This window comes from Passer domesticus, chromosome 11, assembly GCF_036417665.1.
Source record: "Passer domesticus isolate bPasDom1 chromosome 11, bPasDom1.hap1, whole genome shotgun sequence".
Taxonomy (NCBI): Eukaryota; Metazoa; Chordata; class Aves; order Passeriformes; family Passeridae; genus Passer; species Passer domesticus.
Window position 1 is genome coordinate 11,800,436 of NC_087484.1, and position 12,407 is coordinate 11,812,842.

The window sequence follows — 12,407 nt, forward strand, 5'->3', positions numbered from 1 at the left end:
GGTGAAAGGAGTGGATGGATTTTCAGAGCCATGTCATGCATTGGGACATCCCAGGGTCTGACAAGCGTGAGATGTATGAGCACAGCCAGGGTTCAGCAGGCAGGGAAAAGGACATGCTTCCCCAAATTGTTGGGAAGACAAGGGGGTTGAGGGGTGGGATAAAACTCCAGCTGCCACTCAAGGAGCTGGCAATGCCACCCAGACTGGTGGTGACCTCGGGTGAGGAGCATGGAGCTTGTGGGCCACTCACACCTAACATGTAGCTCTGGGGCTACAGGGCACATTGAATTCATTAGGGAGGAAGCAGCATCTCCTGGGCAGGTGCCAGGAACATAAATGCATTCATGCTTTACAGCCAGGGCGAGTCCTGTGCAGACCACACAGGAAGGTGTAGGGGGTTCCCCACATCCTCCCACCCCAGAGGATGTGAGATGGTTGACAGGGGCTGCATCCTGAGCTCTGGCCCTCCCCTGCTGCTCATGCCATGTGAGGCTGCTGCCTGACCCCAAAATATCTCAGTAGCAGTATCAAGCACCTCTCCTCATGCTCATGCTTCAACAAATGCCACTGCAAATAATTTGGCTTCAACCAGCAGGGACATAAATTCCATTATTTTGATGTCAGCTGCACAATTTGTTCCTGTAACAAGGTGTTTTAACCTCACTTCATATTCATTGTTCTGCCTGCTTTGATTTTACTGTAAATGACTGAATTTGCTTTTGATCTGGTGCCAGTGCCCCATAAATCTTGACACTTGCTGTAAGAAAGGAAAGAGCCCTCCCCACTGTTTGGTTTGCAGGGGGTGGTGGTGAGGGAGGCTGCCAGGTCACCAGGAGGGTCTGCACAAGGATCTATGCCACCCAAAGCAAGGTTTGGTTCGGAGCATCCACCTGATTTTTCCAGGCAGGGAAACAGTCTGTAAGAGGGAAAAGGCGGCAGAGAGCAGGAGCTGCCTTTCTCTTAAAACCACAAGCTTCCAGCCAGCCTCATTCAGAGATTCACGGCTCCTTTGAGAACCATGCCGGTACTCTGAGCTTGTGAGAAAACCCCAGACCAAGCATGATTTGTGTGGTTTGAGGTTTCATCATGAGCTGCTTTTAAGTGTTTCGGTTCCCAGCACCTCTTCCAGAGTGTGCTGGAGGTGAAAAGGGGCAATAAAACCATCCCCCACAAAACCCACACTTAACTGAACATTTCCAAACCCAGCAGCAACTGGGGGATGGAACCTTCCATTACTGCCATTGCCCAAATTCCTCCTAACCCCTCCCATTTTCCAGCTAGCAAATCTCCCCGTGTTTTGTTCCTCATGTGCCTGTTTCTGCTCAGACTGCCTGGCAGTGCAGCCCAGTGAATTCTGAAGGTAAAGCTTGAAGAAGACTCTGTTCCCTGGAGCCTGCCTGCCCTGGAAATGCCCATTCCAGGGATTGAGGCACCAGCCCCAGCACTCACACCAGGGTGAGAGTCAGACTCGTGACCAGGAGGAAGCCAGAGCCTGGCCTCCACCAGACAATTGGCGGAAAGGGACCATGACCTTGGCCAACACCCTGGGGATGGGGACGGCTGCCCGTGCTGGGGACGAGCCTTCTCCTGCCCCAGCTGCATCCCAGCCGGATGCCTTACCCTGATGCTGTCCCACGTGGTCCTTCAAAGGGACCTTCCCCAGGTTCCAACAGAGGAGCGTGGGAGCACAGGGAACTGGGGGGCTGCCTGGCATGAGGTGCACAGTGGCCGGGGTGCATGGTGTGGTGCACGGTGCCTGGCTGGCACAGCACGGTGCTCAGTTCATGGCGGGTGCTGCAGCGCCCAGTGTGGGGTGCTCAGTGCAGAGTGCCCACAGCGCCTGGTGTGGGGTGTCTTGGCATGGCCAGGCACAGTGTGTCTGGGCGGGGTGCTGCAGTGCCCAGCATGGTGTGTCCTAGCACAGTGTGCTCCAGCCCGGTGTGTCATGGCACAGTGTCGCAGTGCCCAGCCCGGTGTGCCCATCCCGGTGTGTCCCATCCCGGTGTGCCCAGCCCGGTGTGCCCAAGCCCGGTGTGTCCCATCCCGGTGTGTCCCATCCCAGTGTTCCCATCCCGGTGTGCCCCATCCCGGTGTGTCCCATCCCGGTGTGCCCCATCCCGGTGTGCCCAGCCCGGTGTGCCCAAGCCCGGTGTGTCCCATCCCGGTGTGGCCCATCCCAGTGTGGCCCAGCCCGGTGTGTCCCATCCCGGTGTGCCCCATCCCGGTGTGCCCAGCCTGGTGTGTCCCATCCCAGTGTTCCCATCCCGGTGTGTCCCACCCCGGTGTGTCCCATCCCAGTGTGCCCATCCCAGTGTGTCCCAGCCCAGTGTGTCCCATCCCGGTGTGCCCAGCCCGGTGTGGCCCATCCCGGTGTGGCCCATCCCGGTGCCGCAGGGCCTGGCGCCGCGGTGCCCCTCACGCCGGCCCGCGCGGGGCGCGGTGCGTGCAGCCCGTGTGTGTGGGGCGCGGCCTGCAGCGCGCTGACCTCTCGCTGCCTCTGGCCCTGAGCGGGGGCCAGGAAGGGAAGCGCTGCCGGTCCTGCAGCTTTCATCGGAGATCTGGAGCGCCGAAGCCTGCCCAGATCCTAATCAGTGTGGGAAAGAAACGGCAGGGCCTGCTCTCGCCCCGGCCTGCTGGAGATGCCTTTTATTTTCATAAGCTTTATCGCAGCCCACAGCCCCTGATAAAGCACCGTAAATAAACGGAAGGAGCGTGGCGGCCGGCCAGGGCCGCTCGCAGACGCACGCGCTCGCTGCCGCCCTGCTCCCCGGGGGGACGCCCCGTCACACGCCAACTTTCAAAGCCTTCCTTTTATTTCCCTGCACAGGGAAACCACATGGCCTTGCACTGGGGGACCAGCCAGGCAGCCAGCGCCCGCCGGCAAATTCCTGCCCTGCCCCAGCCTCCCCCGTTGACCCCGGCCTGTCGCTGAGCTGGGGTCCTGCTCCCAGCACTCAGCACGAGCCCTCGTGGGGCCACCAGTGACTCAGGATGTGGCCGGCCCCTGCTCTGGGACTGGCGTAGGACAGCTTTGGGATGTCACATCCTCGCTGGGTGGCAAGAAGGGGGTCACATCCCATCAGGGAGCTGAACTGTCAGCAGGTCTCAGTGCCTCCCCCCCCAGGGTTTCCCTCCTGTTGAACTGCTGGGATTTGACAGAAATTAACAGTTTGGACCTGCTTTATTTTTTTTTTCTTTCTATTTTTCCTTTGCTAAGAAGTTTTGGTTTTGTTTAAAAAGGTTTACATTCTTCTGAGAGTACGGAAAAACAGGATCTGGGGGGTTGTTTCCACTCTGGCTCCACAGGCTGACAAAGAGAGAAGTAAACTCTTTTCCATTTCTGTTTGACGCTGCTGTGGGTGAAAGACATCCCTGCCCAGGCTGGCAGCTGCCCCACAGCTCCACTGGTTCTCAGCCATGGGGTTCCCAGCTTTCCTGCAGTCATATTCCCCCTTCAGCATCCTCTTCCCATTGCAGGCAGGGGCTGCAGGCACATGCATTTACTCATGTTTCATTTTTCACTGTGGCCTTCAGTAGCTCACTGTAAGCTATCCCTTACCCCAGCATTGGCAGAAAGCAGCTGGCTGCAGCTGGGTACCAGGGTTTTGTTCCTAGGCATGCCTTTCCTTCCAGCAAGGGACAAGCTTCCTGGGACCAGTGCAGGAGGTTTGAGTTGTTGCTGGCTTTTACCCTGCCTGCACTACCATCCATAAGGGAGGCCACCCAGCTGGTGCTGACAGCTTCCCCTGTTAAATCGATTCAATTTAATACAGAAATGGCTCAGACCACAGTGCTGTGAATTAAAGGTATATTAATTTGATGGTACTTCACATGTATCAGAGCTGGTCCAGTGCACTCCAGCCCAGATGTGGTGGGTGCCCACAGGTGACTCTAACCTGTGTTTGCCCAGGCACTGCAGGCTCCGTAGGGCTGCACAGGAACCTCTCCTGTCTGCATTTGCATGGTCAGCAGCACCTCCTGGGGCTGCCTCCATAGCTCCAGGCTTCAGCAGAGGTGACAGCAGGCAGCAGCAGTCCAGGGGACATCTTCCCCTGCCCCTTCAAGCAGGAGCACGCCACAGCATGCTCCCCTCCTCCTCAATCTCCTCCCAGCTTTTCATCCCGTTTCTCAAGTTTGTCACAATCCTTCTTCTGTCCTCAGCCCCTGCCTTTCGTGGCATGCAAATTTCATAAATACTCTCTCTGTTTCTCCATGCTGGCTGTTAATGGGAGTGCTCAATTGCTGCTTTCCAGCCCCACAGTGAGCCTTTGAGATTTGCTGTCTCAGAACTGCCCCTCGCTCCCTGTGCACCCATCCTGAGCACCCTGCCTGGCCCTGCTCCCCGTCCTCAGCAGGGCAAGCACAGCATCCCCATCCCAAAGGCACCGCTGCTTCGCCATCTGCGGGCTCCTTGTACCCCACTGCTGAAGGAAATTAAACTGGCCTGACGTGTCTCATTCTTGACAAAGTTATATCAGGTATTACTCATCTCTGTGCTAACTTCCAGATGCTCACAAAACTGCTTCGGCTTATTCATGCCAGCATTTTTCTGGGATGGGAAGGGGTTTGTAGCTTCCCACTCCTTTTTCCCTCAGTAAGATGGGTAGTGTGGTTGATGGTCTCGGGCTACTGAGAGAACATCTTCCCAGCCACTGATGGCTCTGAGATCCTTGCATAGAATTGGATCCCAGTTTAATCCTAAAATGGATCATCTAGTCTAAAAACACTAAATGGACCACATAACATTTTATAGTAAAAAATACTGAGGGGTTGTTTCTCCTACTTCCATGCTACTTTTGTCTCTGATAAAGAGGCATATTATGGAGAGACTGAAGTCTCCAATTATTACAAATGAAAACTACTTTTTTCTCCAGGTACACTGGAAGAAATGTTTATAAAGACAAACACCCTGACTTTCTGCAACTGTTTCCACTCTTGGAAGAACACCCCTTCTTGTCAATAGGAATGTTTTTCTGTTGGATGTTCCAGTTATGCTCCATACATCTTTCAGGCAAGGATCTTTCAGATGTTCTGCTCCTTCTCGTGTAATATCTTGGCACTGGGGCTCAGCTCTGCTGAAGCTGAAGGAGTCTGACGGCTCTTGGGGGCTTGGAGAGTTCAGTGGGACAGCAGTGGAAAACATCCAGAATTAAGATGATATTTATGAGGCTCCTAAGAAGGAACATTAAAAAGGTGGTGGTTTCTCACCCCAGAATCCTCCTGGGGCTGGGCTGCATGGGGTGCTGGTCCCCCTTGCAGGGATGGTACCTGCATGTCCACAGCATGAGCCACATCCTCACCCTGGATCCCGCGGAGTTTCAGCTCCTCCAGGAGGCCTCCAATCACAAGAGAAGCCAAGGCCTTTCTCCAATGTCCTGCCTGTCTGAGAGCCTCCAGGGATGCTCCAATGGGATGTAGCATCAGCCACATGGTCAAGGAGGGTTCTTCAATTTTCCTCTCTGGATTTTATTCTTTAAGGTGCTGGCAATGAGAAAACCCCCTTTGCACCCTTCCCCCAGCTCAAAGCATCCTTTATAAAAATAAAGTGCCCAAAATAGCCCTAGACAGTGCTTGACATTTGCCAGACAGCTGCTCTCAAGAGTGCTACAAAGGTTATGGATTGCTCTCTGCTTCCCTCCTCCTCCCACCCCACCACTGCCTGTGTGAACCTTGGAGCAGGGCCAGGTTTGATGGGAGTCTCATGGTTTGAAAAAAACAGATTTGAGAGGGAGACAGGATGCAGGGAGGTGTTTGTGTGTTGCTGCCTCCTGTCCCAACAGGCAGCTCAGAGCAGAGCTGGGGTGACTTCTGCAAGGGGAGCTGCAAACCCTCGTGTGAGCTCTGCCCATGGGCTGGAAGGATGCTGCCACAGTGTCCACAGTGCAGGGCTGTCCCCACCTGTGATGCATTGGGCACCATTGCTTGGTCCTCCAGGTGTGAAAGCACAAAGAGAGGGGCTGCCCCAGGGTGTACACCTCACCCTCTGAAGCCAGGATTGGGGTCACACCTGGCTATGGGATCACAGCCAGTCCTAATGGGTTCCCAGTGGTCAGCCCAGGAGGCCAGGGATGCCTGGGAATGTCATGCTTTGAAGGAAGACCTGGGAGTCCCCTTAGGTCCAAGCCCCAGCTCAGGCCTAAGGAGTCTGAAGAAGGAGCAGCCTGGATGGGAGAGGATGCAGTGATCAGTGCTGAAATTGGCACCTGGAGAAGAATGTGGGGACACAAGGAGAGGCCAAGAAAGGGCTAGGCAAGCCCTGAAATGAGAGGCAAAAGGGATCCAGCTTAGCAGAGAGATGTTTGAAAGACAACTGAGGCACCTGCAAGAGTCAGAGAGATCCTTCATTCCAAAAGTGACACTGGTTCTATGCAGCAAGGGGGGTTGTCATCATTCCTGGGAGCACCCAAGAAGAGTTGCAGCTGAAGACAGGACACTGTCTGTGGCCAAGAGGGGACCTGAAATTACACAGGATAACCCCTTCCCATGGGGGCTGGCCAGCGTATCTCAAACAGGGACAAGGTCTCATTGTGGAGTGGGAGAAACACTCCTGGGCAGCTGGCGTTCTCTGCAGGGAACATAAGGCTGGGGCTTGAAAAGTGAAAGATAAAGACAAGAACTTTTAAGCTGAATACATAGAGACATACTCGAAGTCCGTTATCTTAATCAAAATGAGAAGACTGCAGCAGCAAGGCATGACCCAATTTTGTTATCTAGTAACCAAATAAATATATGCATGCATTTTAAGCAAAAGAATCAACAGTTTTAAATAGAAAAAAGCATGTACAAAGGAAGGAAATTGATCAAATTGAGCATCTTTGAAACATTAAGTGCAGTAAAAATTTGATTTATACTAAACAAGTTAGGAATAGAGGCCTCAAAGAACTTCTAAGTCCCAGCAGCTTGACCAGATCATGCTGTGCTGCACGGGAGGCAGGGTAAAGGGCAGGATCACAGTCAGCTGGATCCATAACATTACCAAGTTTGGGAGATTTCAAATACTGGGAGGTCTTCAGGTTTGGGTCTGTTTTCCTTTATCACAATTGTGGAGCCCTCACCTGCTCAGGGCAGGGCTGTCCCTGCTCCCTAGGCAACCCTCAGGGCTCTGCAGTGGCTGAGGGATGGGGATGGGGGATACAAGAGAAGGCATCTAAGGGAGCTGATGGCTCTGGCAGAGCCACACAACCCAGAGGAGCTTCTTGGACTGCCTGGCTTGCTTGTGGGGCTTTTTTTGTTTGTTTGTTTATTCCTCCCACTTTTATGTTTATAGACAGTAAGGATTCCAAGGAAGTGCATTTCTGGCTGAGGTCACGCTGCCAGTTTTCCGCAGGATCTATCTCATTTCCTGGGACGTGAGACTATTTTAAGGACTCTTCAGGTCCCCAAGAAAAGTAACTTCTAAGATGTTTTTCAGTGCCTGTTTCTCCAGCCCGCACACTGTCCCTGCAGTTTCACCACCCAACAAACTTTGATGTCTAGGAGTCTGCAGGGCTCACCTCTGAAGCATTTCCCATCACATGTCTGGCTGTTTATACCTTCGAGGCATGCAGCCACCCTTTTCTGTTTAAGGACTGTCTTGACCACATCAGTAGAGTGAGAATTTCTAAAAATAGATGAACTGGCAAACTTCTCAATCTGGAAAATGACACGCTTTTGAAATCTCTGGAAAAGAATGGATTCCTTAAAGTATAGTTTACAAATACTGATTTCATTATTTATGGTAGCTGTAAAGCACAGTGCATTCAGAAAGCATCGTCCCATTGAAGAAGTGTGTTACTCATTACCACAGCTTTAGCATTCCAGCATGTTCCTCTACAGAAATGTAGCCAAGAGAACAAGCTGGAGGCATACACAGGGGCAGCCTGGGGGGAAGCTGCTTCTCATTTCATGTTGGAAAGACGTTGTGAATAGGAGAAGGGGAGACTCAGGAGGAGCACAGGAGCCTGTGTTAGTGTCTCTGGCAATACCAGACCAAGAGGTTAAGGCAAAGAAATTAAATAGTATCAAATTCACAGCTAGACACAGAAGGAAACAGATTATTAAGAAGTGAAAACTCAGCCCAAGACACCAGTGAGCCAAGGCTGGGTGTTAGAGTGGTGTTTCTCTGGCTAAGGTGCTGGGGACTGAAGGTTAGGCATAAACCCCATGAGTCTTGGGAAGAAACACCAATATGTAAAGTGCACAGATGAGCTCAGATGGGTGCTTTTCCTCCACACTTGTTCCCTCAGCAGCCTCTCCTCCCATACCTCCTCAGTACACCAATAATTTCACATATTCTTTGCTGTTCTTCTTTCTGTATGTAGCTTAAGCACCACAATCTCTGGCATTTCTTTTTCTCACATGGTGTTCTGGATAGAGACTAAGTCTCCTCTAAGTCTTTTGAAAAACACCCAGTTTTCTCAGGAATCTTTCTCAGGATCCCAGGATTTAAATTTCTCTGGGATCATTGTTTTTACCCTGCCACTATGTTGTCCCTCATTCACTCCACTTTTTTCATTCCTAAAGCCACTGGTAGCCAGGGGAACATGTTCCTTTTTATGCCAGCTGTCCTGCTCTTATTGTTTCTTTTAAAAGATTTATTGCATCGTTGCTCTCTGCTCCTCTCACTATTTCCACTGGTGTATTTGTAGACAGAGGGAAGCATTGCAAGACTGCCTGCACCTGTTCCTCTGAGCCCTCCTTCTCCTCTGCATCTTGCCCTTCTGTGAAACCCTCCTGCAGGAATTCCATGCTAGGCTTGTGTTTCACCCTTGAGTCGTACCTTTGGAGCTCTGAGGCCATGCTCTGAAGTCTTGGCAGAAGCGAGAGGTTTCTCAGGAATGTTCTATATGGGTTTGGGGTCTGCTTCAACTGTTACAGCCATGTATAGATGTATGAGTGTATGTGTATATATATATATGGGACATTTCTGGCATCCCACCACAATGGCAAGCAAGCAGAGGTTAATTTCTTGGCACTGAGGACAGTGTATCCAGCCCCTCTAACAGTTCTGGTCCTCAGCAGGACCCTGCTCTAGCTGCTCCTCCTGAACACCCACAGGCACTTGCTTTGGGAATGCTGCACCATCAGTTTGGTACCAAGGGGATGCTGAACATCCTAAGTCCTTGTCCAGATGGCTGTGCCAGTATGATTTGCATAGTGGTGGCTAGGATGGAGACATCTGGAATTCTTTTTTCTCCTTCAATGCATGTTCACTGGGAAGTACAGGAACAACCCCATCCATGGTGCTCTGCTGTACAGCTGTTCCTCCCACATGCTGCAAAATTCCATGCCATGAGAACATGCTCCCCCTAAAACCTTACAGGTGCCTGCCTCCCATGGTCAGCACAGCTGGGCACATGTCTGCCCTTGGCTTTTAACTGGCCAATCACACCACGAGGCACACAACATCCTCCATCACAGCTGCACTCAGATATCTCACCTGTGAGACTCAGCAATGCACTGGGCAGCTCTGAGATCCCCTGCAAGCACCAGCACCCACCCACACTGCCAGAGGCAGCAGATAAGCACTTGCCAGCAAAGGGAGTTTGCACACATTTAGGTCCCATGCTCAGGTTGTTCTTGGCTCATCTCCCCAGGGCTGGGCACTGCCCAGGGGGGTCAGCAGCCCTCCTGAAGCAAGGAGTTAGAGCCATGCTGTAATTATTTGCTCTGTGATGTATTTATAACTTTTACATCTATCTGACATTTTTTGGCCGGGCATTACAAGAGACAACTGCTTTCCATTACTCATGGCCATGAGCTCTCATTCACAGCTATTTTTCCTTCCTGTGACATCAAGTTGGCATGGCACAGTGGGGCCCAGTGTTGGCCTCACTGGCACAACCCAGGATTCCACCAGGAGCTGAGCAAATGGATTGCCACCATGCAGTGATGGACCTCACCTTCAGTCAGACCCTGGGTCAAAGCCTTGTTTTTCCAGGGTGAATCTTCTGGCAGTAAACCCCCATTCTACAGTGGCCTACTGCTGCAGCAGTCCAATGTGATGTCTCACAGAATGAGTGTCAGGAGACAGAAGAACCTTGTTTGTTCTTTTTGTGACAAAAGACAGCGAGTTTTAGAATCTCCCAGGGAGAGTGGATGTGCTCAGCTCCCTGAAGTGGGAGCCACACATGGCAATCCCCTCCCTGCATCCCCCCACGTCTGGCTTCGGTGTCAGCTGCCAAGCTGGCATCCCTGTTCCATGCCTCAGCTGACACAGGAACAGTGAGGACTTTGCACCATCTGGGCATGGGGAAAGTGTGACCGGGGGACAAATGTCACCTTTATGCTGATGGCACCAGACCTGAAGCACGCAGACAGCTCCTCCAGCAGCCCTGGCACAGCTCTGGAGGGAGGTAAGAGAACACCAACACACTGCAGCCAGCTCCTGACGCTGACCCCTCCTTTCTCCTCCTGACTGAAATTTTCCAGCCTGCAGTCCCACTGTGGCCAGGGCCAGGGGCAGATGTCTCACTCCAGTTGGATCCTGCAGAGCACTAGAAGAGGAACACTCCTGCTCTGCTTCCAGGCAGTGTGACCCTAAAAAAAGCCCCACCTGCCTCCTTCATACAACTTCACCTCTGCATGTTTCAAGCATACAAGAGGTTTCAGAGGGGCAATTGCATGCTGCAGGAAGATGTGTCAGTGGATTGGTGACTCCTCCAGCTTGGAAAAATGGACTGGACTCCAGTCACTTTTGGTGTGGCTGAGACATCTGTGGCCAGATGGAATGGGCATCCCCCTCTTCCCTCTCCCCTGGCCTCTCTCCTCTCTGGTGCCTTTCAAACACCACTCTCATTCCTGGATGCCTCAGAGATACTGGTTACCCCTGCCTGGATTTGATCTGTGTCCATGTTTGAGCTGGTATCCAACATTTCTCTCCAGTATGCCATCATGGTGATACATGGGGACAGTCTCACTGCTGGAACAGTTTGCAGTCCTGCAGGGTTGCAGCCCACTGGTGTCCCCAAGAGGTCCAGGGCCACGCACAGTCCAGGTGCTGCAAGGGGTTGTCACGCTGGCAAAGGGACATCTTTGATCATGAGGCATCTTCTCACCTTCTGGGGCCACCCTGATGTTGGGGCTCTGATATGCCCACATACATTACAAGATGACACATATGCACATTTGCATCTTTTCCCTTTGCTCTGACAAATTGCTTTGCATTAAATTTGCTTCTCATGGCTCCTCCTGTCCCCCTGTCACCCTGGAGCAGGGGCATCTGCACTCCTGAGACACAGCTAACCCCGGAGAGACAAGGAAGGACAGGTTATAAAATGAAAAAAGGCTTTCTAGAGCTCAGCTCGCAGAGCCTGTCACCCACCACCAGCTGCAGACAAAGCACCGTGAGAAAGTGGAGCGAGCTGAGAGCCCCGTGCAGCTCCGGGCAGCCGGCAGCTGCTGTGCAGGGAGGAGGGAGCAGCAGCCTGGGGATTAGAGAGTACAGGCAAGGGGGGTGCCAGGGCCCCCGGTTTGCTGTGGGAGCCAAACCAGCCACCAAACCTGCTTCCCAAAGCCCCTGGCATGAGGATGCTGGGCCAGAGGCTCTGCAGCTTTGGCTGTGGTGCCAGAGATGAGACAAGGGGGCTGTCTGGGGTGCCCGAGCACCCTGCTGTTCTGGCCCATGCTGCTCCTCCCAGCACAGGGATGGACACCAGCTGATCCTGGCTGTATGGCCCTGCCACTGTGTCGCAGGCACTCAACACAGAGGGGAAGAAGGCTCATGGCACAGGGGTGGTTTGGTCTCCCACACCTCACACCCACTTCCAATCCCTTCTCTGAAGGGTGTGAGGTCTCCACCATCCCCATCTCGGGGCCATCTCCCGTGCTCCTCTGGGGGTGGGGGGCTTTGGCTGGGTGGAAGTTTCTTCCTGCAGCTTATGGGAGCATGGCTTGGGGCCAACGGGGAAAAGGAGGGGGAAAACTTTTCTCTTTGGAGGAGAGCTGCTGATGGGTGATTAATGGCCATGGCCAGACCACTGGGCTTGTGCCATCTGATAAGAGGCCTTCTGACAAAACAGACCTGTTGCTGGGGAATTCATCATGCCTCACTCAGCAGCCATCAGATAAGAACAGGGCTGGATCCCTCCCATTCATCCTCTTCATTCCCTCTTCTCCACCCTCTCCTTTCACCCTGTTTGCCAGAGCGTTTCATTCTCAGAAGTGAACTCAGAAGGCACAAGAACTTTCTGCCATGTGTGGGGGAAAGAGCCAAGGCTAGTCCTTTTTTAGGGTTTAGGGGCAGGGGTTTTCTGTCTTGCATTTTTTATTAGTCCCCTTATAGGATCTTGTGCAATTTGTTCTCTCCTTTGGTGAAAATCATCTAGTTTTAAACCAAGGGGACACACAGGAAAAATGCATCTCTGGGGGTGGCAATGTCCAACCACACACTTTTCATGTGTGGTTTTGAGTCAAACTTTGCCCATTCT